The following is a 27419-nucleotide window of genomic DNA, read 5'->3' on the forward strand; positions in this document are numbered from 1 at the left end:
TGTTTGGTTCTGGTTCTGGGGATGCAGAGCAGAACCAGAACCAGAACACCTCAGAGGTTCTGGAAGGTTGATACAACACCAGCAGGTCATCAATGTATTGTGGTGATAAACAATTCAGTGATTTATAAACATTAGATTGCACTGAAATTCAGGCGGAAACGTCATTAAATCTGGTTAAAGTTTTCTGGTTTTAAAAACTATGATTAACAAAATGAACTCAATTTGCTGAGGGCCAGAATACTTTATTTAAAATTGACACACACTGAGATTAGTATGCTTTTAAGAAATTTGAGAGAGCCTCAATGTCAATTCCATGCTTTTATTTTGTTGAACTGATTCAAAACACCTCAATGTGGATGCATTTTAAAACAAAGTGTTTCTACCCAAAGTAAAATCAGTTCTGGGCTAAATGGCTGAAGAATCCACTGCACCAAAAATAAACCTATTTTAAGCCGTATTGCAGTTTGCAAATGGACTCAGGAACAATTTTTCGGAGACTTCCACCGAGGTTTGACGAAACTAAAAATGGAAGCGTTGGACCGTAATGACCATGGTTACATTTGGAGGAAGAAGGAGGAAAACTCAAAGACCATATCAGGTATGATGTTGCACTTCACAAAACGGTTGTGAGGAAAGGACATCATTAAAAAAAAAAAAAAAAAATTGAAGGAACAATTCAAGTCATAAAGGTAAAGCTTGGGTAAAAGAAAAAAAAAAAAACTTTAAGCGTACCACCAGATCAGCTACAAAATGACTTATGGACAAGAAGTCAGATTTTTGAAGTAGCAAAATACATTCCAATAATGTGAATACCTTCAGCTTTCCTTCCTACTACGGGACAAGAGATGCTCTCTGATTTTATACGTGAGAGGAGAGGAGAGGAGAGGAGAGGAGAGGAGAGGAGAGGAGAGGAGAGGAGAGAAGAGAAGAGAAGAGAAGAGACTCTTTTCCCTTTCATTCCCAGTGAGGATTTCCTGTCCTGTTTTATGGGGGTCATGCAGCTGGCAGGCGCCCTCCTGTTTCTGTCCATAATGATGACAGGGGTCCATTAGTACGCAGTAGAAACACGAGCCACAGAGGTTAAGGCAGACTCTCTCTCTCCTCTCTCCACCCCCACTGCAATCTGACAGCGTCTTCCCTTTCCACAGCCCCCGGATCCCGGAGCGCAGCCTACCTATCTATAGGGCCGATAATTGTGGCTCTCAGTTGTTGTTGACAAAGCTCGGCTGATTAAGGGTCAGTCCCCCCCCCCCGGTTCTGTCACCAGCATGTGTGATCTGGCGAAACCTGGAAAGCTGGAAAAGTCCAATTCCCCTGGGACAGTTTGTATCTGTAACATGCTTTTGTCCAGGAAAAGTTAAAAAATAAATAAAAGAGGGGGAAGGAGAGGAACGCTCTCTGGTTTTTCGGGAACAGTGAGGCAGAGAAAACAAACAGCTCAATGTTCCAAGACATGGATGCATGTGAAGCGGAAAGACAATTATAAATGTTTCCAATAAGGTTTTCAAAATGAAAATCCAGAAGATGTTGCACGTATAAATCACCTTCTACTCCAATTTCACCTCCCAGTGTTTTGCTGTACATGTGAAGAGGGAAATTTCTGCTTTTGCTTCTTTGCAAAATGTCAGCGGCTCAGTCCGACTGTGTGACAACGAGCATCGACGCGCCTCAGTTTTCAGGTCCAGATCGGGTCTGGACTTTGACTGGACCCATCCTGACACATGAATACGCCTCGATTGTAGCTCGGGGTTACATTTAGCTACAAAGTGAAGCAACAACCCAAACACTGGTCTTTTGCAGCCTCTTGCATTCCCACAGCATGATTCGTCCATCGCCGTGTAGATGGGTGATGTGCAGTGTCAGTTTTTCAGTGTAGTTAACAGAACAGTTGCTTTTACTTAGGATAATTTAACTAATTTGATGGACGATAAATTGTGTCAGAAGATAAACGATGACATTGTTGCTTCGAGGCCCTTGTCAAGAACACATTCTCAAAGATCAATGAACTGTAATTTCTGATGAACATTTAACACCGGAACCAGAAGACATTGTAAATATGCAAAATGAATAACGAACACACCCAAAACAACACAGACAATGGAAACTGAGGGTTAGCGAAATTGTCCTTCGAAATAAAAAAGTCACAAGCTGAGACCAAAGCACCAGACCGAAGACATTTTTCACCGGGTCTCTCACCAATCGTGCAAATGGAAATTATTGAGCTCGTTTTAATTCATGGTGCGATTATTGCTCACCCTGCATCTCAGTTTTATTTTGGGGCATCAAGCAAAGAGGTACGAATACTTTTTCAGACGTTTACAAGGCCCACTTTATAAGCGCCCGCAATATTTGTTACGTAATCTCGGCGAAATCCACCAACAGGCCCGTGTTCCCACCGCCACGAAATGCGAGTGAACACCCGAGGGGTGTGAATAGTTTTTTGCACGGCAGCAACCCTCGGCCCGCTGACTTTCGGTGGGCGTCGCTTACAGTCGAATATGGAAGCAGAGTCATGTGTTTTGGTCAAGTCTAGCGAGGCCTCCTTGGAACCGGGTGTGTCCCTCTCCCACTTATGCGTCATGCCGCCGTCCATCTTGTGTCATAACTCCTTCTTGAGGTTTCTCAGAAGGCCACTGGCTCCGGCTGATTCGAGGCTTTTGTCACTCTGCCTCTCACAGCCGCCGCCGTCCGTCGCCTCTCCCTGTGATTACGCGCCGTGTGCGCAGCCTCCGTTAAAATAACCGGTGAACGGAATAAAAGGAAGAAAAAAAAGTGTTTGGTGCGGTCAGATGACTGCGGTTGTCAAAAGGGATCTATTTAGGAGGACGCAGGCCTTTATCCTATAGTGAACCCAAGTACTTGTTTGTTCTACTTCTGGCTGAGATACAGGAAGTACTTTGTTCTGGCTTCTTCAATGGAAAAAACAGAGACTTCTCAAAAAGATTTAAATGAAAGGTTACGTGCAAACAACAAGGGCTTATCGAGGGTGTGATGACGGTTTGCTCTGATTTTCAGACGGGCTGTTGTTTCTGACTCCCATAAATCAGCTTCATGCAGTTTATTCACAGCAGCCTGACAGCCAGTTGTCTCCCTGTCCGAGCGTACAGACACTCATGCACAGGCTACAAAGAAAGCGCTTGGTGTCAAATCTTTTAAAGCACATTTTTGCAGCTTTTAGACTGGAAATTAGAGGCTGTAGTAAAAGCTTAAGAAGAAAGGTGCTTTTATTTAAAACAAATAAATAAAATAAAAAGTCAGCAGAGGTCACGCCGCATAGACATTCATGGGATAGCACGCCACGTTTACTTCTCGCCTAAACCCGATTTAAAACCAGTCCCTTTTAAAACTATCAAGTTCATCCTTGTAGTTCTTTCATTTTCTTTGATTTCCAATCTGAGAAGTGAAGCTGCAGGAATCTGGAAACCGCTGCGTGAGTTTAGTTTAGTCACTGAATGCTTCTGCATTTTGGTCCCAATAGCGTTCTGATTGAAAATGTTTTATTCCTGTCTACTCAACTTATCTTTACAGGCAAAAACTATTATTATTATTTATTATTATTATTATTTATTGTTAACTTGTATTACACCAGTAAAATCTCGTTGAGATGAAACATTTCTTGTTGCAAGAAAATCCTGGCCAAGACTGGCAGGAGAGTTTAAGTGGTTAAGATTTTAATATTATTATTATTAATAATAATCTCAAGGTGGTTTAGCGAAGTCAAATGTTTCTTACAGGCACCACAAATACAAAAAGAGTTGCATCTTGTAATTTGATCCATCGCGATATCCGATATTTGAATTAAGGATCCGGGTCATTTGTAAGACTACAAACACAAACGTTGCTTTTTTCCTTCTACTCAAGAGCCTCTTGCTTCGTATTTTATTTTATTTTATTTTTATTTTTTTTAAAGCAAATCCTCAAACGAAGGGACAGATGTTTGCTTGACTTCAACCTTTGGTCAGTTCAGAACGCCCCTCACTCAGTGTCTTATTGGTTAAATCAATCACAGCATATCTCTGCAGGGCCGTAAAGGAACATTGACTCAGACGTCACATGTTCTGGATGACTTCAGGTATCTGGGAAAACAAACCAAGTGGAGTAACAGAAGTCACTCTTCATGTAAAAACTACAATTTACACTGAGTTTCAGTTGCTTTAAATTATTGATGCGGCCCAATAATAATAATAATAATAATAATAATAATGATAATAATGATTGGTAATTCTGACCAATAATCTTTTAGTAAAATCCTGAAACAAAACATATTTTCTTATTAAAAGCATCAAAACTGAAAACGTCCTTTTTTTTGTCAGCAAACACATCAACAGAATTTTCAAGTACTTTTTTGAGTTTTCTAAAAAAAAAAAAAAAATGAAATAAATTGATAAAAGGTTGTTGATATTTGATATGAAGCACAAATGGATGAAATCTTTTAAAATGGTAATTTTCTGTCTGATTCAAAACAAATGTGCTGTTCATTTTTCCGTTCATGGTCGGTTTGTGTTTAAAAGATAATAAACGAAGAGGACCTGGGGTTTGTTGCCGTCCTTAGAGAAAAACTTGGGATGGATAAAAATCAGAATCAGTCACTCAGACCTAAAATAAAATGAAATCAATCAGTGAAATTCTCATTGGTCCATCAGAACCTTGCTTTTGTTTTGCCAAATGTAATTTTATGCTCTATTTTTTGGAAGAAAAAAAAAAATACTGCTATACAACAGTAAATTGCAGTTGAGTCTGTTCTGGATGCATTTCCACTGATAATGTCAGCGACTACGCCATCGTGTTTTCCTCTTTTGCACCAGTTTGTTCATTAAGCTCTTCTCATGTGAGGCGTTCAAATCTGCCTGCTTTTTGGGACATGTGGAACAAGTGGCAGCAAAACATGGAATGTGAAAATGTTGCAAGCGAGCGCATGATCGCATGGAAACCAAAGCAGCGACTTGAAGGATCCAGACATTTTGTTGGGGAGTCGGAATGAGAGTTGAATCATACCAGAGCGGCCGTTCTTTCACTTACTCACCACGCGGGTGAGTAAGTGAAAGCAACACTTTTAAAGCCCGTTTCCCCCCCCCCTCGGTTTCTTTAGCAATACAGACTTTTGTATTTTACTCTCCTTGCTAAGCCCGTCTGTCCCTGTGATAGTCTAGGCCTGGTTTAGAACAGCTGCATCAAATGATGGCTCATTAGAAGGCCGAAGGAGAACATTGACTTGTTACTACCAATAGGGAGAGAAGTAAAACATGCAACATCCACTGTTCTAGGCCATAAAAATCCTTTTTTTTTTTTCATCTAGTGTTATAGCATTTTGTGTTGTTTTTTAGCATTAGGTCATAATCATCAAAATGATGCTTGAAGCAAAGCATTTTGTGTGTAATGAAGCTACATGCAGGTGCTTTTTTCTTTTTTTTCCTTTCTTTACAGTTTTGTTTTAAACCAGCCACCAATGTTAAATGTCACAGTGTCTTACACAGTTTGCATTAAAATGCATTAATAAAATCCGCTAGCATAAGTGGAAATATTTCAAGGAAGCTCCAACTTCCTCTTTCAGTGTTTCCATGGAGATGAAGGGAATAATGGTTTTATTGAAGCCTTTTTAAGAAATTTCAGCCAGTAAATACATGCATTTTTTTCAGCATTTATGTTTTAAAATGCAGATTGAGGTCATAACATCTGCAAGAGCTTATCGATCAGTCACTACTTTCATGCTTGAGCAGAAGCATTGCAGCAGCATGGTTACTGTTCGCATGAAATGTACATATTTTGGAAGCTTTAGGTATTAATGAAGTGTGACTCGGCTTAAAACTGGTTGAATTTAATGGTTTATTGGCAGCTGCAACCCTGATTTATTTATTTTTTTCTTCTGCAGTCAAGAGGTAGGAGTGGCACAGCTCATTTAAAATCTGTTCTACCTGTACATTTCCACACGAAGTTTCACTTCGGAACCCCTTTAAAAAAAAAAATTACATTCTGGCTCCCCAAAAACACTGTTTCCATGTGAACGTGAGACACAAATCAATCAATCAATCAATCAATCAATCAATCAATCAATCTATCTATCTATCTATCTATCTATCTATCTATCTATCTATCTATCTATCTATCTATCTATCTATCTATCTATCTATCTATCTATCTATCTATCTATCTATCTATCTATCTATCTATCTATCTATCTATCTATCTATCTATCTATCTATCTATCTATCTATCTATCTATCTATCTATCTATCTATCTATCTATCTATCTATCTATGTAAATATATATAAAGAAAACACCCTCTGTGAAGAAAGCCTGAGGTTTTACATAAAATCTAACATCAAAATCCAATATGGCTGCTGTATCATAACAATAATACTTTTTCTTGTTGTTGTTTCCCACTTTTGGGTTTGCAAGCACGTTCCCTTAGTTCAGGGATGTCCAAAGTGCAGCTCGGGGGCCTATTTGTGGTCCTCTGGATGATTGTGTGGCCCCTAACTGCAATACTGGACAAAACAAAAATCATTTCTAATTATTAACCAGGCCCATTGGTTAAAATAGCAAGCGCTTTAGAAGAATTTCCCAAGTCCCATTGTTGTTAGTGAACATAGACTAAAAAACAAAACAAAAATTCTATCCCACCATCAATCCCACCACAAAGTTAATAAGCAGTGTGCCTGCCTTTTAATAACACGTTTCTTCAAGACACTTTGTATGTTGTGGATCAACAATGACTTACAGATCCGTTCATATCTATAAACTCTTGCACATTTACTTTAGTTTATTGAGCAGATAGAATTACAAATGCCAAACAAATGTATCTGTAAATCTAAAAAATATGTTTGCTTTCATCTCGACAATTTTGGCTTTCGTGGCAGAAAGTCTGGACAGCACTGCGTTGGTTGTTGAATGTCTAGACAGACACTAGTAACAGCCTGTAGTTGAGAACAGCAATTAGTAAACTACTGGTGTTCTGACTTATTTTGCAGCTAGAACACGGTCAGGTTGGGTTTCCCGGCATTCCCAGATCCAGGTTCTGAGTTCAGAGGTCACCAGCACACGTTCCTGGTTCACCGTCGTCTCCTTCACTTTCAGTGAGGGCGTTCTCACAACATTCTCTGCTGCACTTCCCCTTTGAGAAGTGTCTGTTTGAAGCAGAGGCCATTTTCTCAAACTGCTCAGATTTTTCTTTTTTTAAACCTAACAATAGTTGACGCTGAAGTTATTCTTACGTTGTCATTACCGGTACTCAATCGGCAGCAGTGCCGCAGTTTGAGAAGCCCTGGTTTTTGATCAAATATGTGTACTATCCCGACTCTGCTTCGGGCGTCACTGTTAAAGCTGAACCATCATGGGATTCCACACAATAAACGACAAAACGTCGTCGTTCACACAAGACGAGTCGTGACTCTACAACATCATCATCCGTCCAACATGATGACATGTTCCAGTCTTCACCTGCTCGAGACGTGTTTTTTGTGGGGGGGTTTTAATACCGATTGTTAAAACTTTACCACAGACAAAAACCTTTAAAGGTTGAGACGGTGCGCCGGATTGCACTGTCTTTTACTGTCCATCACGCGCTGCAGATGACCGTTAAATGACTTTACAGGCCAGTATAGTGCCGTTCATATGATCACAGTGAGGTGAAATTGCAGATCGTAAGCGAAGGGTGTAAAGAACCTTACAACCCGCACGTGGCCCGGCAGAGGTCTGCAGAAACCGCTCTGTCCAACAGGAGCGGGCCGCCTCTGACTTCCAACCAAACCCACCTGGAAGCCATCATGTGCTGGGAATGGTTAACCCGTCTGCGGGAACGCCCCGTCAGTTACGGCTCTGGCTCTTCATGGCGTCTTCTGGACGAGAAACCTCAGACAAACAAGTGACAAAAAAACATGACTAATTTTCAGATAATCTTTGGGGGGGGACATGATTATCTTTTAGTAAAACTTTTGCTACTCTGTTGGAAAAGCATTCACACCTCTTAAGCCAGGGGTGTCCAAAGTGTGACCCTGGGGCCATTTTTGCGCCCGCACCTCCCTGCACTCGACCTCAAGTAAAACATGGGAACGGTTCAACTTAAGCAGTACGAAAACTAAACATGCAGCCGACCTTGTTACGTTTTACGCAGAAAATTTGGCAGAACCTTTCAGTCCAGGCTTGTTTGAAATGTACGTCTATAAAGCACTTACTCAGGGTAGCCGAATACAAATCTACACCACACTTTTCAGATTTTCATTTGACACAGAACAAAAAAGTAAATAAAAAATTCTAAAATGTAATTTGCCTCTGACTTTACAAGCATACACTACTCTGGTTTATCACATACAATCAGGCCTGTCAGGATAGAGAATTTTGCTGGTCGATAAATTGTCCCAGAAGTTACAGCGATAAACGATAATATCGTTGTTTTAGGACCATTTTCAAGTAACATGGTGATAGAGGCGTAACAATGCAAGTTTGCCCTTTCAAAGACCTATAAACTGCACTGAAGATATTTTAAATGTCCAAAATAAAACTCCAACCAGAAATGGTAAATCAACAAAACTGTCCTACTAAAAAAAAAAAACTCATCAGAATGGAAATTATGGAGCTCATTTGAACCTCTGCGATTAATTGTTTGCTTATTGTGACAGGCTTACTTTAAATATAAAGGTGCATTTAACTTTGTGGTTGTAAAGTGATAAAAGGTTTTTAATAAAGGGGGAAACAGAAGGTTTGCGTGGGTGTGAAAACTTTTGCAGGACTCTGCAGAGGGAGGGTGGCGGATGAGGTCAAACAGTTACCGTCAGCCTGTGAGTGACAGCGCTAACGGGGAGTGAGGTTATATTTAAATGGTGAAGACTCGAGCTGCAGCCTCGACTCATGAGACGAGTGATGCTGCCCTTTTTTCCACAAAAAAGAAAAAACTGAACAGACTCTGGGCTCCCACACCCCCAGGTTTCCTTAAATAAACCCTGCCAGGCATCCTTATGACCTAACGACACCAAATTATTTTAAGAAAGCCATTGTGAAATTTTACTGATTTAGCAAGCACTTATCTTTGAAAGAAAAGGGAAATGTGACCACATATACATATAAAAAAAAAAAAAAAAGAATTACAAAGTGGATCCATAACTCGGATAGTGAGCCCAATTTTGCTGATAAGTTACAAAGCAGGTTTGGTGGAAGGAGAGGAGGATCGCTGCGCGTGGAGGAATAGATTTTATTGATCCGTGTTTTAAAAAAGTGACCTCTTTCTTTAAAGATTCTTTTATAAAGTCCTACTGAGGACTTCGGCAGCTTTGTTGTCTGGATGGATCCGGACGCCGGCTGGACTCTGATTGGACGAGACGGTGGAGAGCAGGAGCACTGAGTTTTCCCACCAGGAGAGAGGACTTTGAAATGGGAGCAGCTTCTCTGAAGCTTTGTCAAACACTGATTACCTGATAAACCTGTCAGATGTTGCACCCTTCGTACAGAAAAAGAAAGAAAAGAAGTACTAAACTTCTAGTTGTGGTGCCGTGTCTTGATGTGGAGATGAAGAAGCTCTGCTGCAGTGTTGGACCTAAACATGTGGCCTTCAGGAAACTGTCTAAAATACGGTTAAAATGACTCTTTAGCCAGCCCAAAGCATTAGTGAACTAAGCTAGGAGGGGCTACAACAAAAGAAACGGGAAGTTTGTGTTATAACAGAGATTCCTGGCACAAAAATATACCATTTCAAAGCTTGTTTATTTCCCTTTAAATTGTAACTCATGTATAAGGGAAATGCATTTGTAAGTTTAGTATGTGGGTTGTTCCCATAAGAAGACGTCAGACACCGTTTACAAGTCATTTTTGTCCCCAAGTCAAATCTCAGTCAATAATCTTCAGTCTCTAATGACTGAAGTTAAACATTTTTACCTCACATCCATCTCTGACACTGCAAATTAAATTGCCATCCAAAAATCTGCTACAAATTGCTTGTTATTTTTGAAAATTGGTTATACCTAATTATATTTACAAAAAACATTTATGTTTTAAGAAAAGAAAGGCGTTAAAACCGCATAATATTGAATTTCCACTCAATTACATAGTGCTCCAAAAATAATCTGGAGGGTTTTTTTCTCCTCACTCTGATATTTTAGTAATATCCACATTTACAACCTTTATTCTCACTTCTAAAGGATAAAGACACTCATATTAAACCAAAGCTATTTTTTTACTACATAATGAACCAGGCAAAGTGCGGCAAGTAAACCAATGTGTTGACATCTCTGGATGAGTGGAAGACGACGTGCTTTTATTTTTAAATTTTCAGCAGGAAGTGTCCTCATAATGTGGTAGCTAGCTTAACGGCGGGAGAATGTTGTAGGTAAGCTACGTTTACTTTGCTTCCTAAATGGTCCAAAGTCATTTATTGTAGCATTCACTTGAAGAGACGTTCATTAATTTATTGTTATGATTCTACAGCCAATGTGAACATCCTGTAATTTGCTAACGTTACTGGCTAATAAAGAAGCGCAGTCTTTTAAAAAGACGGGAATCTTCAGCTCACCTACTGGCTTCCCTTCACCGTTCACCAAGACTTGATTCTCCGACCTGGAGGCTAAAGGTGCGTTCACACCAGTCCTGTTTAGTCGAACAACATGTGTGCTAATGCTAGCACTAGCGAGAGAAATAGCTTTTGGTTTTTAGCCAAAGACTAGAGAAATTCTGCTACAACTTGCTTCAGTGATTCTTGTTGTAGCGCCACCACAGGCGGGGAGGTCAACAGCTTTTTCAAAAGGCTTTAGTTCATTTGACATAATGCAGCGTGAAAGCAAACGGCAGCAGCTGAAAACCTAACAAATGTCGCAATTTTGGTAGTTGAGCCGAGTCTACCGAACTAAATACCCTAAGCCTAAGTCAAGTCTCAAATCTTTAATTCTCGCAACTTAAGTGTGATTGGAGTAAGTCTCAATCTCAAGTCGACGTCTCTGCCCAAAGTCGGTTTAGGGTTAGCTCAGAGTCCCAGAAAACCTTGGAGCTCCCAGCAGTGTTTTCAGACTGATGAGAGAAGTACGGCAGGTTTATCAGCCTTCATCTTTTTGCTCGTTGCGTTTTCGCCCCTAAGGCTACCCTGCCACGCTCACACACATATCTGCGCCGCCATCTCTTTGCTTGCATTCGGTCTGTGTCAGCAGCAGCAGCAGCCTGAGAAATGGGGGCGAGCTCGGTCCTCAGTTTCGTGGATATGGGCCGTGTGCCCAGATGTAAACAGTTTCTGTGAAAGTTTCCAGTTTCGCCCGTTTTCGTCTCCCCTGGAAAGGTGGCAGGACGAGTCTTCCCACAGGGGTGTGGCAGTGCTGGAAGCGCTGGTGTCCCGCACCGTCCTCCTCTCCGTGCCTGATGACGAGGGCCTTATCGCTGCATCTGCTCTGCCACTTAGCCTCCCCCCCACCGCCTCCCTCCTCCATTGTTTAGGGATTAAGTGCACTCATTGTGAGACACAGGGAGCTAAATTTGGAGCTCTCCGACACAGTTTTCCTCCTCAATGAAGTGACTTAATTAGAATCGAAGAGTTATTTTACATCATGTGCAGGAAAGTGCAGAGTGCTGAATTTCTCGGCTCACCTCCGACTGCGACGTTTTTAACTAGAGTGTCTGGCAGAAGTGTTCAGACCCCTTCAACTTTGTTCACCCACCAACCTCAAACTTACTGTGTTTAGTTGAGATTTTTGTATTACAGAGCATTTTGCAAATATGAATCTGAAAGGTGTGGAATGAATTTACATTTGGCCCACTGTATTCAAGCAGCTAGAATTAACCCGATCAGAGTGCAACATTGAATAAGGATAATGTTGTTTTGCATTTTCTTAACATTGTGCAACGTTAGTATAAGAAGACTAGCAGCTCAGGTGGGCGAGTACTTTCAAAAGAACTACAGCAGCAACTAATGATTATTTTAATAATTGATTATTTTATCAGTTATTTTGACAATTGATCATTTTTTGAAAAAAAAAAAAGGCCCTTTCTGCAGATTTTTTATTTAAGCCTTTTTTATACAAAATAAAAAATATATTAAGAGATGCAAATAAATCAATAATTCAATCATTTTATTGACTAACGTTTGTAGCAAGGGATACATTTGCAGCTAAATAAAATCCTAACATCGACATGTGAAAAGCTCAGATGTTTCTGCTTGACATCAATAAAGTGTAGAGTGAATATGTTTATTATTTTTTGGATTAACTGACTAATAATTGGCTAACAATAAGAGTTAAAAGGAGGGTTTTTTTTTGTTTGTTGTTTTTTTGTTTGTTTGTTTTGTTTTTTTACAGAATTTGAACCAAGCGAAGCATATATAAAACTTATTTACAGACAGGGTTTTTTATGTACATATTAAATGCAAAATGTGCATATTTGACTTAATTATTACTCAGAATATGTTCTCTCAGCAACTGGCGTTTTCCGAGTCTGAATTCTCCAGTTAGCGATTAGTCGATTACTGAAATAGTTTACAATTACTTCAATAACCAAATAAATCACAATCAATCCGATTGATCGGTTCAGAAGAGAGCAACTATTAGACGTTCCTTCCACAAACCTGTAGGAAACCAAACCAGGGGGAAACTTCCACCGTCGTGAGCACAACATCCACACCTTGAAAGAAGGACAAGGCTTTTTCTCAGCAGGGTTAGGAAATCATGAAGTTAATTACACAGCAATCCTGGAGGAAAACCTCTTAAGAGGCAGAGCAGGAATTAAGACAGAGAGCGAACCTTGGAAGACAGCAGGTCAAGATAAACATAAACTTCATTCTCCGCCCCGAAGGACAATTTGTTTTGCAGGCAGCTGAAAAAAAATGTAATTACAATTGATAGTAACACAGAACATACATGATTCAACCAGGATACAGACGTAGCCTACAGGAGTCTTTATTTGGGCCAATCAGGTCAATTATTAATGAGGGACTCTCACCGGGACAAATGAACATTTGTAGGTTTTTTTGTATTGCACTTTATCACAAAATATCCCAACTGCAATTATAGTAAAGAGGATTATTTGTGTCATTAAATATGGTTCTTTTAAGACTTTTCATTTTTCATATTTTTCAGGCTGAGGGACTCCAACCAGCAAACAAAGTAAAATAATAAAACAGTTGATGTTGGAGCAACTCTGATTTGTTCTCTTGTAGAATTGGGTTTTTTTTTGTTTTGTTTTGTTTGTTTTTTTTGACATTTTGCTGTAAGGATCAAAAATGTCAAGCTGAGAGGAATCGAGGGTCACGTTTTTCTTTTTTTTATTAAAACTGAAAAATTGTCATCTCTACAATAATATACTAAATACATATTTTAATAAAGCAAAGTAGCCAAATCGTTGTAGAAAATTATCTGCAAATTATTGTCAGTCTAAAATAATGATGATAATAAATTCGCTACATTCGTAAATTGTGGGCCACAAATGGGCCCCGGCCCACAGTTTTAACATCAACATGCTTTTACTTGCGTTGTTCCGTCACGTATAATTCAACAAAAAGGTAGACGGAGTTTGAATACTTTTGCGAGGACTTGTAAATGTGCAAAACCGTCTGAATGTTCGACCTGTAGAAACGCACAAAAGTGAAATTTTAGGCTGAAAAGTCAGGGAGAAATCTGAATTTAACTTTGAGAGAAAACTTGAAGTATCTTTTTTTTTTTTTTTTTTCCAAACCCTCTGACAAGCACGAGAAGAGGTGACGCCTTCACTCCACAGTGAGCCACCGTCACAAAGAGAGGGTGACCTTGCCTTTGGCCTCTTGGCTGTCTGACAAAGCAATCCCCATGCTGTAGCGCAGTACGGCTGTCCTCTAAATGAAAGTAGCCGAGAAGCGAAGGGCAAAGAAGCCTATGGAATATCAATGTGCGATGCTCTCAATTAAGATTAAAGCTTCGAATGGAATCCTATGGAGCTGCTTCCCTAAGAAATGCTTGACATTTTACCCTTGCTGACTAGATAGAAAAAAAAGAAAGAAAAAAAAAAGACGAAGAGGGTCCACCACTAACTAGCCGTCCCCATCCTCAGCTGGCTGTGTCGTCTTTCTCCGAATTCGCTCTGTAGATATTGACTTAGGCTACAGTCACACTTCTGAGAAATAAGTGAAATGGATCATCTTACTGCCCGTGGATGATAAGAATGCTGAAATATGAAAAAGCGTCGGGATCAGCAAAATGACAAACCAGGACTCGGGGAGGTGGTGGTGGTGGTGGAGGAGGAAGGGGTTGGAGGGAGGGTGGAGGTGGGGGTGTATGAGGCAGTCATGATAAACCCTTGGAGACAAATTCCCCACAGCTACAGACAGAGAAATGAGGAGCGGCGGCGAAAGGTGGTGGTGGAAACAGAGGGAAAAGAAAATATACGTCGTCTCCTCGCGTGCCCGGTTTAAATGAATGTTTAAAATAGACACTCATTAATTTAAAATACATGTATCCCCTCAGAGCCGAGAAAGAAAGAAAAAAAACTGAGCAGGCTGCACCTGCACGACTTTTCTACAGATAAAAAAAAAAAAACAACAACAAGCAGAAGGATTTGTCTTTCAAAAAAAACAAAACTCTATGATCTGATTTATTACATGTGAACATCACTCAGATTCTGTGTAACAAATGAAGCAGGCCCACACCTTTTTCTCTTTTTTTTTTTTTCACCCCCCCTCTTTCTGCCACTTAGCAGTGCAATTTTTGAGCTTTGTTCCTTTAAATCAATACAACGTTTTTAGCGGTTTGTTAAGATTCAGCAGATGTCGTTTCTGGCCTTGGGTTTGAATGTGAAATACGAGCCGGTGTTTACTTGGAGCGGCGCTGCAGCGCACTTCCCGGTGATTTACAGAGCGCCATGTTGCTTGTTTGCCTCTGATCTCGAAGATTAATACAGATTATGATGATGTTTGCAGTGTGGATCTGCCAGGGCCATCACACATACAGCGACTCGTGCCAGCACTCCTTTGACATGCTTTACAGCAGAATAATACATACACACAATGCATCATATTGAGTAGACGTTTAATCCGAGCTGTCAAATTAGTAAGAAACATGTTTGGGGTTTTTTGGGGGTTGTTGTTTTTTGTTTTTTTAGCTAATTTTATTGAAAGTGTTGTACCTCCAGGTGGAGCTAAGCGATCTGCATAAAGCTGATCTACTGTTTTGCTGCTTAGAGTAAGACAGCCGGGACTGATTATGAATACGTCGAAGAAAACGGGATCAAAATGGAGGCGAGCGTGTAAACTCCACCCTTGATAAACAGAATTCCACATCACGCTCCAACTCTGCAGTTAACTGAATCAATGCAATTCCACTTGTGCTGATCTTGCAGACTGAGCCCCTTCCCCCCATCCTCCCTCTCTTTCTCTATCTCCCCCTCTCTAACACACACACAGAGAAAGAGAGAGAGAGAGAGAGAGACACACACACATCTGTCTCCCTCCACGCACAGGTCTACCCATCGTAACACATTAGCAGCAGCAGCCATCACACAATCAAGACAAGGCAGTGTATGAGACGTCAGGCCAATTTGTTTCCTTCTCCGAGCTACATCGCATTAGCAGGGTGGCTATACCCTTGAGCTAAATCCAAGTTCACGCAGCTGAAGCGCGCCGCTGGACGGCAGGGCAGCGATGTCAGCACTTTTCAGACGAGAGGATGCTGACAAGTATTCAGTGGACTGACATGTATGACACAGGCCTGACAAGATCTTTTTTTTTTTTTATTAAAAAAAAAATGTTTCTCTCTCTTTTTTTTATTTTTATTTTTTGAAGCCCTGCAAGCTGAAAATGGTGTCCCTCAAAGCCCCGCGGGGGGGAAACGTGAGCAGAGTCGGAAAACTGTACAAAAAAAAATAATTATGTTCGCTTAAGTCAGAGGTCTGGACATGAGATCAAACTGTCGAATAGGTGAAAGGATTGCTTGTTAGCTTAAATAGTGAATCAACCAATCACACGGCTGCACATGACACGCGCGCTCAAGCGTCGAGGAAGAAAAACGGGTTGAACACGGATGAGCTGGTCTGAGTATTTGCTGGGAGTTTCTTGTAGGGTTACATCAACGAGAGCCCGTTGTAAATGCCCTGTTGATGTCAAAGGTCAAAGAGCTGCAGGTCTTTACATTTTGTCTTGACACGACTATTTAATCTTGTATATTTTACGTATTTGTTTTTCTCTTGGAACCTTTCCATAAGCCAAACGTTTGCACGACACACAAACATCTTCATTGCGTTCTGTGCCGTTGACTACCTGTAACTCAATGTTAGCATACCTTTGCTAGCGAAATAGTTAGGATATCCAAATTTAATCGGCAGTTGGCTGGACAAAGTTTGCACATTTCTGTGGAGATGCAGGTCTTAAATTTCACTCTCAATGGTTTTAAAAAAGTCTGAAATTTGAGTTGGTGTAACCTGCAGAAAACCCTGATGCCAGCTTGGAAAATGTTGAATGTGTCCTTGAGTCTTGACCTCAGCTGCACTCTTCAGATTGTAATGTCAGAATTTGGGGTAAACACATCGAGATAGATCCCTCATGTCTTAAATCAACTGTTCAGGATTCTGTTGGTGGTGTGAGGATTTTTTTTGGGGGGGGAGGGACACCTTCTTTAGGCCTGTCAGAGCAGGAACAGGAACATCGTCACGGATGTGCAGCCACCAAATCTGTGGCCACTTTGGGGTGCCGTCATGTCAATATGAACCAAAATGTTTTTGTCCACATTTTGCCGTAAACTTGTTAAGTCTACACCACGAACAGTTAATGCGGGTCTGAAGTCAAAGTGTACCCAGTAAACTGGAAGGTGAGTGTCTGTTTCTTGTCTCATCAGGATATTATACCGTAACTCTTAACAAATCTACCTCTTTGTCCTCACTGTAGCAGAAGATAAATGTGACTCAGCGTCGTTAGTCAATACTGCCATTATCTGCTGTCTGCCTTGCTTAATTAAAGATATAAGTGGCCACCCAATAACTAACGATAGCCATCATCCCGTTTCATGACGCCACTGCATTTGGCGGAGCCGCCGCTTGACCCTGGTGGGGGTTGACCGCATTTACATGCTGCGACGGTGTCCTCTCTGTGCCGCTTCTTTTCCCCCGTCGCATGTCTCAGGATGTGGCTCTCAGCTTTCCTCCCCAAAAACAAAAAAAGAAAGAAAGAAAAAAAAAAACTGTTGGAGGGAAAATGCAATTACTGCGAGATTATCATACTGCTTCCGTTTGACTTTTCTGACTGAATTCATGAATACATATGAATCCATCTTGCATCTCAATCTGAACTCCACCCGCTTCTTCTCCTCCCCTCCACTCCTCTCGCCCGTCTTGAATGTGTCACATCTGTGTTTGCCTGGTGGTATTTTCTTTGTTTCTTCAAAAGTGTGTTCTCACAGTAAGACGCAAGTATTACCCCAAAAAAGCCCAACCCACATACTTCTCAAATAATGAAGCATTAGAAAAAAAAAATCTCTGCATACTTTTGCTGGTGTGGGAAAAAAAACCCAATTCAAATATATTTCATCAATTTTATAGTAAAGTTGTGTGTTTGTGTGTGGTGGAGTTCTCCGTTTACTGCTGTGGTCAGGTGAAGACAGCAAAATGTCAGGAACCTCGACTTGGTTCAGATTGATGACCAAGCATTTTTCATCTCTTTTTTTTTTGTTGTTGTTCTGAATTTATATATATTGTCTATTTTACTATAATCTCTGAGATCCTGTCAGCTATTCTCAATTTCAGAGAAAAAAAAAAGTGCTTCTACACAGCCTCTGGATTCAGAAATGATGTAATACCTACGGTCAGTAGGTGGCAGTAGTGTCAAAATCAACACCATAAGGAAGTTAAAAGGAAGTCTCTGGCTCTGGATAAAGGACTGGCCACACTAACAAATCTCCACAAAGCAGCCTTATTTTTCTATTGACACTATTTACCTTTATTTTATTTTTTTCTCCTCATGTATGAAGTTTAATGAAAATAGAGTAAAGACAGAGAATGGCATGCAGGGGGGAAAAAAATTCAAAAATTGCTTCTTTCACTGTTGTGGCTTTGAAAACAGAAAGCAAAGACAAATGAGAAAGGGTGACTGTTTACTAAATCATTCATATTACATTTTGAACAAACAGTCCAAAGAGTACAATCCATCCATTATTATCTTATCCACGCAGTGAGAAAAGCATATTAGCAGAATCCATAGAGCAGCAACATGCAGTGGAAAGTTCAACCTAAAGTCGACGTCTGGGTTAAGGAAAACAAAATGGATCCCAAAATACTTCACAAGAAGAAGGTCTGACACTGAACATACCAAACAGTGGGGTGAAAAGAGTAGTCTATGATACAGTATTTCAAATGGTAATATTTGGATAAAAGGAATGATTTTTGTGTGAAGTTTAATTCTGTGATATAAAACACCCTGATTTGATGTCCTGCGTGGATTTACTTTATAACCAAGTCTCTGTTCTACTGTTGAACATAGCTAGCTCCTGCTAACTTGTGCTAACTACTTAACAGCTAATAGGCTACTGCTAGCATAAGCAAATGAGTTTACTTTGAGGGAACGTCATGCTGCGTCCCAGTTGCAGTTGGAACTGGGAAAGTGGATGCAGACTACCCCCAGTTACGGCTTGGAAGACCGACTCTGCGTTTCAATATGGCCGCTCCTAGCATCAACAGTAGTAAACTGCGGTGGACCTATGTTTATTTTCATTTCTGCAGTGGGAACAAATAATCACAAACGTCTGGTGGCTAATGTTGCTTCCTGCGGTGGAACAACTAGTTGTTAGGGTTAGGGAGCAATTTTTAATTATTTTTTTCCCCCCATACGTTGGTTTGGACTACATTTTCTCATTAAATAAAACCATTTAAACACATTTTTAATTACTTACATTGTCTCTGTGTTATATACAAATGTTTGTTAATCTGCTATATGAAAACGAGAGAAACAAAAATAGAAAACTTTGTGAAAGGGGCAAATACTTTTTACAGCGTCTTAAACTGCATTGTAGACATCTGAGATATTTTTCCACATTTTCGCCTGAATCGGTGTTCTGGGTTTGTGAATGCTCACGTTAGTCCTGTCTCTGGCCTCTGCTGGAGACCGTCATCGGTGCACTTTCATTCCAGCTAGAGAAAAAAGAAAAAAAAAAAGCCCAGTCATGTTGTTGACTGATTGATTCAGAACAGACAGCTACCAAAAGGCTTAAGGCTTCATTTTAAATGATGTGGGATTCGCAAAAATACGATTTTATGGCTTAATTTGTTGGCTCACGCGCCGCCGCTAATGGCTGAACACCAACATTTCTACCAACGTAATGAAAGCATTTCAAATAAACACGGAGTGCTACTGCTCCGTGAATGTCCTCCAAATTAAAATGCAAGCCGCTACGAAACAGGCGGCTCTCCCTTAAATGTGGGCCACCAACAACCTTTGGACTTCACCACTACTCCTGTTAATAGCTCAAGCTGATGGATCATTTAAGAGGCAGCCGAAGCAGACAGATGGATAATGGATTGCATGGCAAATCATTGCTGGGATCGATGGAAGACATGCATCAATACATGGATAGAGAGCTGCTGAAACAGACACCAGGGCTAATGTGGAACAGCATAGGACATTATTGTGTTGTGCACGCAGGCTAATACAAGCTGGTCCTCACTGATAAGGTGTCCTTTTAAATAATGCAGGTGACAAACGGACTTTGATAAGCTGAACTTAAAGGGCCAGTTCGGGATTTTAAAGAAAGCGAGGCTCTGTTAGAAGGTTATAAACCTTTCACTTCTTACCAACAGACTCCTGGAGTCCCCATTTTGTAGAATAAAAAAACAACAACAAACAGATCGTCTAATTCTTCTTACGTGTTAAACGGCAGCAGTTTCAAATAAGTCAAGTTTCGTTTCGCGAGCCATTTTACAAACCTTTGTCCAATTTTCACGTTCGCATCCACAGTAATTTACAAAATGAGAGATTATTTCCACAGAAAACGGAGGCAAAAAGGGGGACTCAATAAGGATCTTCCTGTGCAAAACGCGTACAGAGAACTGAACGTTAAAAAGCATTTCTGACGCAAAGTAAGAGCAGAAAATAAAATTGACAAAATAATTATAAAATTAAGCCAATTTAACACTCTAAGTATAATTTGGTCAAATCCCAGGTTTTTGCAGTGCATAATTTTTGCAGGATTAATTTTTGCTTCTTCCATTTATTTATTTATTTTTTTGTTTGTTTGTTTTGTTTTGTTTTTTGGGGGGTGTTTCGTTTTTCAGAAGCGAGCGAGTGGCATCAAATTGCAGTGACTGATTTTGATTTGTTTTCAGTTTTATTAGTTTCATTAGATTTATAGTTTTGTTTTTGGAATCGGGGTTTTATTACGCAGTAGCAAAAAGCCCCATTGGACGCCATTTATTCCTGGATGCTCAGCTTTCCCCGCAAACTGCGAGAGACTCACGGCTCATTTTATGTTTAGTCAATTAAAAATCGCAATCCTCAGGTTACTTTATCTGCTATAAGCTCCATGATCATGGGCGAATGAATATTTAATATCTAGTTAAACCCTGTTACGTTTCGACCGAAATCAAATTTGGAAAGTACAGGATCTGTGACCATAATGGGCATACGTTCATACTGATCTGTGTAGAGACAGTTTGAGAAAAGGAAGAAGCAGTGAAGAAAAAAAACCCAAAAAACTAAATGTAATCAATAATATACAGCCGTCACAAAGAGGCCGTTGAATGCAATGTTTCTTACTTATCCGGTTAACTATTTGGTCTTCTTCCTGTCAAGTCACCGCAAGTCAGGGGACCTGATGCCCTTTAAACGCTTGGAAATCAGATAAATTATAAACAAGCAAAACAGAAATGCAACACAAAGATGCCGTCAGAGTAAAACTCGGGAGCATGCATGAAGCCAGCACGGCACAGGGAGATACTTGGACAACGAGCGCACAGAAACAAACTGTTCCAATGAATGTCTGAACATGTGCTGCAGTGGGAAAAAAACAAAACAAAAACATGAAGGACTCATTATGAATCAGGACCTTAACGCAGACCTGGGTGCTGCAGAACAAACGGAGCGTGCAGAGCGGTCAAGATAGCAACATGAATCATGGTTTAAAAAGCCATGAAATAATAATATAATAATAATAATGATCAACAAAATGGCCGGGCAATGAGTAATTACACCTACTGGTCACAACACGTATGACACACGCGGCAAAAGATTGAAGTTTTTCCCCAAGACGTTTAGATCCGGCTGAGCTAGCCACAAACTTCTCCTTTTCCTTTCGTCTCGGCTTGCAAAACATCAAATATTGTGTTATTTTGGTAGTTTGTGAAAATGTCAATGTTTTTGCACAACCAGAGAGATTTTGACCAAATTAATTTATCATTATTTGTTGGGCATAAGACGACAGACGTCAGCTGATAACTGGAGTGCCTATTCGGTAGGATTGTCTACGCTGCTAGTGTGGCAGCAGCCAGTCTGATGGTGTGACGCAGAAACACTTATGAGACATGCAAGTTGGCTAACGTTGGTGTAAAACCACTGGCCAGAACTGAAGAAAACACTGATTCAAGTTGACATATATATTTTTAATTTAGTGCAAGTATATTAAAAGGTTACATAGTAACTTTACATAAATTGTGAAATTTTGGCTTTAAACCAAAATGGTTTCCCTCAAACCAGCTGCTAGCTTAAGCCTCAGTGATCAGATAATCTGGGTAGAAGTGCTGCATTAGCTCCTCCCTGGTCTTTTAACAGAAATTCACTTCAAAAATCATGTCTTCATGTTTATCTGCTGCTGAGGCATCAGTTCATTTTGTGCCCATTGATGACAGTCACACTCACACACACACACACACACAGTGGTAAGGACATTTACCACAACCATGTGACACTCTAAGACAAAGTGTCAAAGAAAACTAACAAAAGGACACATCTGTCTTTTTGGTACAAAACACAAAGTCTCAGAAATCCTTTCTCTGGTCGTACAAGCAAACACCGGGAGGAACTGGAAGTATTTATTTTCCTCTGATAAACAACCGATATCATCACCAAGGTTACAAAATAATGCTGAGCCAACGTGAAAAAGGGGCACGCGCTGGCGTGGGGGTGCAACCCGCCACAAGGGTTGAACTTGTCTTGGCCTCCAGGTGGTCCTGTGACTAAACCCTGAGTCACCTCTTCAGCACCGGACGTTTTGGACTTGTGGTTTCAACATCCACCGGCAGTGACTGTTAGTTGCCTCCAACAGTGGTACACGCACGAACACAAAAAAAAAAGAGTGTTGTGAAAAAAAAGTAGGACTTCTAAAGTATCTGGGTGGCAAATACAGCACAGCAGTTTCTCATGGCCTCGTGTCATAAATCTGGGGTGAATGGCTGGTTTCACGGTGGGTGCTGAGGAGCAGCTGTACTCTAAAAATAGCTGCAAGGCTGCAGCCGCTGCTGCGGGCCCCGGTGTGTTGAAGCTCAACGCTGCAGATTAGCACAGAGAGCCCGTCAACAACACTTTCCACCTGCATTAGCCCGAGCGCGCGGCCTCGCGCATCAGCAATTACAACACAGGAAGTGACCTGAGTGTGGCGCAAACCGAACGTCCGCGCGCGTGTCACTGCGTCTGATTCACTCGACCGAACAACGGCCAGATCCTGACCGCACATTGCAGTCGCAGTTTGTTTCCGACGGGGCTGAACGGCCGTTATCGCTGCGTGTGGTCCGAGGCAGGACGCTCCCTCCCCCGGTGCAGGGACAACCGCCAGGCCGCCATGATGCGAAACAAACCCTCCGCTCATCGAGACGGCCCTGCTAACATGGAGTCCTCATGACAAAGCGCGGTTACACCGAGTGGAGCTCAGCACATTTTATCACTGTTTCCTTTTTAGTCAGACTCTTTCTGCAAATTAAGGAACAGACTGAAATCCCAACATTCAGCCGATTCGGGTTGATGAAATGCCCACGTGCACGCACGTCGGTTTGTGTGCGCGGCATGTGGGCGCGCACACCTGTTTGGGCTTATTTTAGGGTCAATGTAATTGCTTAACACAGAAGCTGGCGGTGTTTAGATTTGCCAAACAGCTCCTGCGGGAGTCACTATGGCTCACAATCTGACTAATGAAGGCCAAGTAATCAGGCCTCAAACTCATCAGCCATGTTAGCTGTAATTAAAAGGTTTATGTTTGGTGTCAGGAGAGCCATCCGAGTCTGTTCAGGCCGTTTCAGGAATCCGATACTTGCCTAAATCAGAAACTTTGACGTCCTGGAAAGTTATTGTTTGAAACTAGGCTGTGGCAACCCAAACTGAGCTACACACGTGCTCAGTTTGAGGTTTTGCGAATGTATTCACCCCCATCAAAACCTCTAGGCATGTAGCAACCACAAACCTGATAGCTTTTTATTAGGCTTGTATGTGCTAAACCAACACAAAGTATGCAAGAAAACCTGTTTTAGGTTGTAGACAGCTAAACGCTGGGGTGGATGTCCACCTGATCTTCACAGACTTTTTCCACCCAATCATACTGAGCTGGAACTAAATTCTTGTCTGTAAATGTGGAAGATTGGATGGTGTGCAGCACACCAAAAGTCTTAAAGCTATTGTTGTAGTGAAAGACGATGATACAAAATATTGTCTCAAGCAGATGAATACAAATGCTCACCACACTTTTTAGATTGTAATTTGTAAGAGTTTTGAGCCATATTACAATTGAGCAATATCTTGTGCTGGCCTATAACATAAAATCCCAAAGAAATGCATTAAGGTTTGTTGCTATAAAGTTAGCATGAATACTTTTTGCTAATGGATAGTGATTGGATCAACAAAAACATGCATGATAGATAAAAATGTAGTAATCAGCACTTGGTCCTACAGGACCCTGAAGGCCTCAAAGAAAGACAAACGGGAAGTGGATTCCATCTAAATCCAGTGACACAAAATGCACCTCTGAGATCTGCAAATCCTAAAAGAAATTGCATAACTGATGTTTCAAGAATTGTGGTTAAACAACACATTTCACTAAATGCTGGTAAGAAGTTTGAAGCCTCATCAGTGGTGTATTTCTGAACACAGGGGCACTTATGTCGGCTGAGTAGTAGAATTAGAGCATGCCGTAAAGATATACCCTTAACACCTGCTGTCAGACACACTCATATCCACAAGGATGTTTTTACCCAGCATGCACCAGGAGAGCCTCGGCCAGCACATCTCCTGGGATCACAAGTGACCTGATGAGGACGGCACACAGAGGCCGTTTATTCTTCTCTCATGCATCACCCACCTTAAACACACACACACACGCACACACACACACACACGGCTGAAAACTGAACGACAAACACCAGAACGCAACTAAAACTTCTGTTTTATCAGGACAAGCTGTCAAAAAGAAACACAGTGGTTCTTTTTGTGTGTGTATGTGGGTGTGTGTGTGTGCTGGGAAAAACAAAAAATAAAAACCTTTGCTCTTTTCTCGTGGAGGAATTCCTCACCCATCACCTCTGCTTTACCTGAGCACTCAGCGCCCTCTGGTGGCTGAGTGGAGCAAGTGTTTCAAACTAACGCGCGGGAATGTGGGTACATGTGCCCGAAAATACGCTTTTAATTAAGGAAAACAAAGCAAACAACAGATTTAGTTTTTTTGTTTCTTTTTAATTGTCTCTCAAGAGGAGGACTCCGCGCCTCTCTCTGTTTACCAGTGAGCCGAGTCTCATTGTGAGGGTGCAGGCTGTGGTCGCCCACTGCTTCCCTGATTACAGCCAGTGGTTGCTTTGCAGCAGCCAATTAAAATCAAATACCATTCTCTCCCATATTACCAACCATTGTGTTTATTTGCAGATCAATTCCCCTCAGCTGCGCCGTTTTGCATAATGAATGCAGAGGCTTTTGATGTGCTCGCCCGGGTGGGGATGCCCTGCTGTTCCTACCTTATTGCCATGTAGCAGTTTGAAAGCTGCTCCGGGTTTCCTCCGCTCGCTGATGTCCCCGTGTTGTATTTAGAAAACATTTGTACCGCTGATGCTTGTGCAAAAATCAATTTGTAGAGTTGCTCCCGTTTGTCGGCTGCGACATTTCTTATTAGGGCATTTCTTTAAAACGGGTGCACTAGATCTAAAGAAGCTAGCACAAAGTAGAATTGTGGTAAATTCTTCGAACTTGCAATTAACCAATCATTTAATTAACCGATATGACGTAGGTCGTTTCTGAGGCCATTAACTGCTAAAGAAAAAAAAAGTCTGCAAGTGCAATTCTTCACAAAGCTAGATGCACTTTGGAGAATGTCAACAATCGGTCTCCCTTTATTTCTCTATTGCACTTGTCAAGTTTTTTTCCCCTCTCTTCAAATATGTTTAATGGAATTATTGACATAAAATTCACAACAACAACAACAACAACTCAAGTAATCCACACACACAAACAAATCAATGCAAATTTGTCCCTATCTGAGTGCATTAAGCACTTGGAAAAAAGGATGACAACATCCTTTTTTCAGCAGTTGTCATTACTTTTTTTTTTTAAGTAATGACAACTTTAAAATGTTCCCCGTGCAGAGAAACCAGTCACGTGATTTTTGACCCATTCCTCTACGTTAAAAAAGGTTCTGGAGGTCCATTTTATTAACTATGATCCTCAGTTGTTTTCAAAGATTTTTCAATTGGATGCAAGTCAGGCGATTAACTGGACTATTCCAGGAGTTTTACTATCTTCCTCTGGAACCAATTAAGAGCTTCCTAGGCTGTGTTTAGGACTGCCATCATGGAAATTCACATGGATGTCCTGTAGAGGTTCACCGATCCGATTTTAACAACTGTATTGGTCCAGATCTTGAAAAACAATTATACATCAGTGACCATGTGCCTGTAAGGGCAGCTCTATTGAGCCATGTTTGACCAAGTTAAGTCAATCTATTGTTTTTCAGTTTCAGTTTCTCTATTATCCATTTCCCATTGGCTGCTATACTCCTAATTCTGCTGACTGACGACATTGAAGTCATGTTGCTTTGCTTCTACATGTTTGGCCAATCTTGTGAAGCTATCGGTAAGTCTGTTGTACTGCTGTACAGTTATCAAATAAATTTGTATCAGTACATGTTTTTTCTGTGTTTAAAAAAAAACAAAAAAAAAAAAACGATTTAAGTCAGTTATTCTGTATCGGATTGTGTCGGCCTATGCTACAGTGAAAAAAAAATGGATCAGTACATTTCGCTATTCATCCTTTTTTCAGCAGTATGAAGTCTCCCAGGATCCTTTGCTGTAAGCCAGCCCATACTTTACAAACTTCGATTCGGACATGCTGTTTTTGTTGGCACAATTATTGGAACTGCTAACAAGTACTTAAGCCATGTGAATCATCAAGTAATTGTAACTTTTTCAGGTTGAGCAGAGTGGTGAGTGTTTCGTAGAGCTGAATACAGTGAATCTTGACTCTAGAGACCAGTCCCTGTGTGCCACTGCATTCAACGTTTTGCATTGAGCTAATCAGAGGGCAACGTGAAGTTTGCGAGGTTTGTTGCTGTTTGTTTCACAGAAAAAAGTGTGACCTTTTAGCCCCAGCATCCCCTGACCAGGAATTACATAACTAGACTTGTTGGTACAGGTTGCATCATATCGCGGTACCAGAAGTCACTGAACTCCTGAGGGCGACCCACTCTTCCACAAACGTTTTTATCAGCAGTCTGGGTGTCTAAAGACAGAGATTTATACACCTCTGTCCCTGGAAAAGATTGTGCATGTCGTTATAACCGTTAATTCTACCAGGTTATTGATTTGGAAAGCTTTTCTTCTTAACACATAACGGCGTACAACTGATAACTGGATGTTGTATTTATTAAAATTATCTTCCGATCGGAGCAAACAGAAGAAATTGATAAGGGTGCAAATAGATTTTAACAGCAAAACAGCGAATTTATTAATATGCGTGTTTGAGAAAGCCTTTCATCTCCCATGGCAACCACTCAGCCGTGCAAAACGGCTGGGTGGCCTGACTGTCGACTTTGAGACGAAGTTTCTCCTTGGAGCTGCAATTTAATAGCTTCCAGAGCGGCCCTCCTCTGCTGCTCCATTACTCAGCTCCTGTAGACTAGCCAGGAGCAATTAGCAAACACCAGCTAAGCTTATTAAATGAGCTACTTCTCAGTCCAAGACTGGTAAAAATCTTGCTACAGGGTTAATTGAGGAGCCATGTTGTGATGACCTCCTGAAGGCAGAGTTTCAGAAAGAGCAGGAGTTTCTTAAAGAGACAGAGGCCCAATTTGAAGACGTTAAATTACAAGTCATATTTTATATAAGGGCTGCACAGTGGTGCAGTTGGTAGATCTGTTGCCTTGCAGCAAGAAGGTCCTGGGTTCGATTCCCGGCCCGGGGTCTTTCTGCATGGAGTTTGCATGTTCTCCCTGTGCATGGTGGGTTCTCTCCGGGTTCTCCAGCTTCCTCCCACAGTCCAAAAACATGACTGTCAGGTTAATTGGGCTCTCTAAATTCTCCCTAGGTGTGAGTGTGTGTGTGAATGGCT

The 27419-nt window shown here is 41.0% G+C and overlaps 1 protein-coding gene across 2 annotated transcripts in view; it reads left to right on the top strand.

Annotated features, from left to right (window-relative positions):
• Window positions 1–10242: 10242 nt before the first annotated feature.
• Window positions 10243–27419, top strand: part of zhx3a (zinc fingers and homeoboxes 3a) — a 50862-nt gene continuing 33685 nt past the window's right edge. Inside the window, exons 1-2 of one of the 2 annotated variants that reach the window (XM_044121834.1) lie at window positions 10243–10316; window positions 10415–10556. The gene's annotated coding sequence lies outside the window, so the exon portion shown is untranslated. Of the gene's footprint in view, window positions 10317–10336; window positions 10557–27419 lie in introns of those variants that run through there. The other variant, XM_044121830.1, reaches the window with a different exon arrangement.

Source organism: Gambusia affinis, linkage group LG07 (assembly GCF_019740435.1).
Source record: "Gambusia affinis linkage group LG07, SWU_Gaff_1.0, whole genome shotgun sequence".
Taxonomy (NCBI): Eukaryota; Metazoa; Chordata; class Actinopteri; order Cyprinodontiformes; family Poeciliidae; genus Gambusia; species Gambusia affinis.